This window comes from Sardina pilchardus, chromosome 21 (genome assembly GCF_963854185.1).
Source record: "Sardina pilchardus chromosome 21, fSarPil1.1, whole genome shotgun sequence".
NCBI lineage: Eukaryota > Metazoa > Chordata > Actinopteri > Clupeiformes > Clupeidae > Sardina > Sardina pilchardus.
In genome coordinates, this window is record NC_085014.1 from 10,139,968 (window position 1) to 10,142,467 (window position 2,500).

The 2,500-nt window shown below is 50.6% G+C and overlaps 1 protein-coding gene across 1 annotated transcript in view; it reads left to right on the plus strand.

The window, feature by feature from the left end:
• The window catches only part of LOC134068481 (teneurin-1-like), a 263,996-nt gene that overhangs the window by 65,391 nt on the left and 196,105 nt on the right, over positions 1-2,500 (plus strand). The window lies entirely within an intron of this gene.

Genomic DNA, 2,500 nt, shown 5'->3' on the forward strand with positions numbered 1-2,500 from the left:
GGACACCACCACAGTCCCCCACCGCCTCTCTCTCTCTCTCTCTCTCTCTCTCTCTCTCTCTCTCTCTCTCTCTCTCTCACACGCATCTCTCTATCTCTACCTCCACCATCCCTCTCTCCCTTCGCTCTTTCTCTATGTCCTCCCTCACACTCTCTCTCTCTCTCTTCTCATTCTCTACTGCTTCTCTCTCTCTCCCCCACTTCTCATTTTCTACCCCTTCTCTCACTCTACCATCTGCCTCTCTCTCCTTTTCTTCTCTCTCTCTCTTCTTGACCCCCTCTGTCTTGACTCTCCTCTCCTTCACTGCCTCCTCTCTATTTGCTTTTCTGCTTCTCTACCTCTTCCCTTCCTCTCCATCTTTCCTTCTCTACCTCTTCCCTTCCTTGCCATCTTTCCTTCTCTACCTCTTCCCCTTCTCTCACTCTACCATCTGCCTCTCTCTCCTTTTCTTCTCTCTCTCTCTTCTTGACCCCCTCTGTGACTCTCCTCTCCTTCACTGCCTCCTCTCTATTTGCTTTTCTCCTTCTCTACCTCTTCCCTTCCTCTCCATCTTTCCTTCTCTACCTCTTCCCTTCCTCGCCATCTTTCCTTCTCTACCTCTTCCCTTCCTCTCCATCTTTCATTCTCTACCTCCTCCCTTCCTCTCCCTCTTTCCTTCTCTACCTCCTCCCTTCCTCTCCATCTTTCCTTCTCTTCCTCCTCCCTATCTTACCCTATTTCCTTCTCTACAATCTCACTTCCTCTCCATCTTTCATTCTCTATCTCTTCCCTTCCTCTCCATCTTTTCTTCTCTACCTCCTCCCTTCCTCTCCATCTTTTCTTCTCTACCTCCTCCCTACTCTCTCTCACTCTTTCTTCTCCATCCCCTCCCCTCTCTGTCTCTCTTCCCCACATCACCTACAGTACCAGTGCTGTTGGCGACGTTACCATGGCTGTCATTAGGGACAGGTTGGGAGGGAGGGAGGGAGGGAGGTATAAGCGAATCATTCCTGTTCGTCGCAAATGAAGTTAGCCAACCAGCAACAGCAACAAGCACTGAACAAGGCAATTAGATCCTATATCCAATCATTTACATAACCCCGCACAGCGAAGGTGTTTGCTTGGGAGTAATGATGCGGGGGAAGCTAAAACCAAAGGAGCCCTAACTATGCCTGGATGCACGTATACACACACACACACACACACACACACACACAAGCATGCACAGAACAAAGTTGTCGCTCCTGCACACATAATCACAGATGTGTAGACACACCTTTATTCAGATAATTTATTTTAGTGCGCACACACATGCACACACACACACACACACACACACACACACACACACACACACATACACACACACACACATTGGCTGGACTTTCCCACATCTGTGCCCTTCTCCCCCCACAATGCTTTATGCTCTGTGAATTACTTTGTTAATTTGTTGACTTGCATCTCGGACGCTATTCCTCTCGGAGGTTTATTGTATTACTTAAGCGCTTCCCAGCAGACTCCGCAACGCTACAGTGACAAATGGCAAACACAGTGTGTGTGTGTGTGTGTGTGTGTGTGTGTGTGCAGACCACAAGTGCTTTGCGCCTCCAACTGATTAAGTGTTAATCGGTGTGAGTGTGTGTGTGCGTGTGTGTGCGTGTGTGTGCCTGTGTGTGCGTGTGTGTGTGTGCATCTGCGTGTGTGTGTGCATCTGCGTGTGTGTGTGCATCTGCGTGTGTGTGTGCATTTGCGTGTGTGTGTGTGCGCGCGTGTGTGTGTATGTGCGTGTGTGTGTGCTTCTTTCCGTTTGCGTTGGCGTGGGTGCCCCCATGCCCATGCCGGCATGTCTCCTCAGTCTGCCGGCTGAGGGTGCCTTTGCAAACGCACACAAACACATAATGGATGTCATGTCAGCCCACATTAAAATGCATATTACTCACGGAGATGGGAAAATAAATCATTTTCTTGCCAGCAATGAAAAATAAATACCTAATAAATAAATAAACTCACACTAAGTTCAGCCAGGTTGGATCCTGAACCGAGCCGTTTGTGCGAGTCTGTGTGTGTGTATGTGTTTTCCTTTTTTTTTGGAGGGGGGGGCTCTATGCTATTTATTGGAGGTGCCACTCAAGTAGGGTACGTCCGGGGCAAAATACGACGGGGCAATATACCACCTGCCAGGCCGGCGGAGGGAGGAGTGGCGGGGTTGTGTTTGGGTGACACCTGAGGCCAGCGGGGGAGGGGTGGGTGGGGGAGGGGGGGAGGTGGGGGGGGGGCGAGGAGTGTTTAGGCGACTGGGTGACCCCCGCAGGGCGAGGCGAGGGAGCCGTGCTGGGTTTATCACTGGCTCAGCCGGAGTGGCACAAGCCTTTGACAGAGCCCAATGTCTCGGAGCCCTGGGAGGTGCTGTCCTTCGCTCTCTCTCGCTCTCTTTCTCTCTATCTCTCTCTCTGTCTTTCAGTCTCACTCTCTTACTCCCTCTCTTGGTATGGATTTTTCTCTCTTTCTTTTTTTCTCTCTC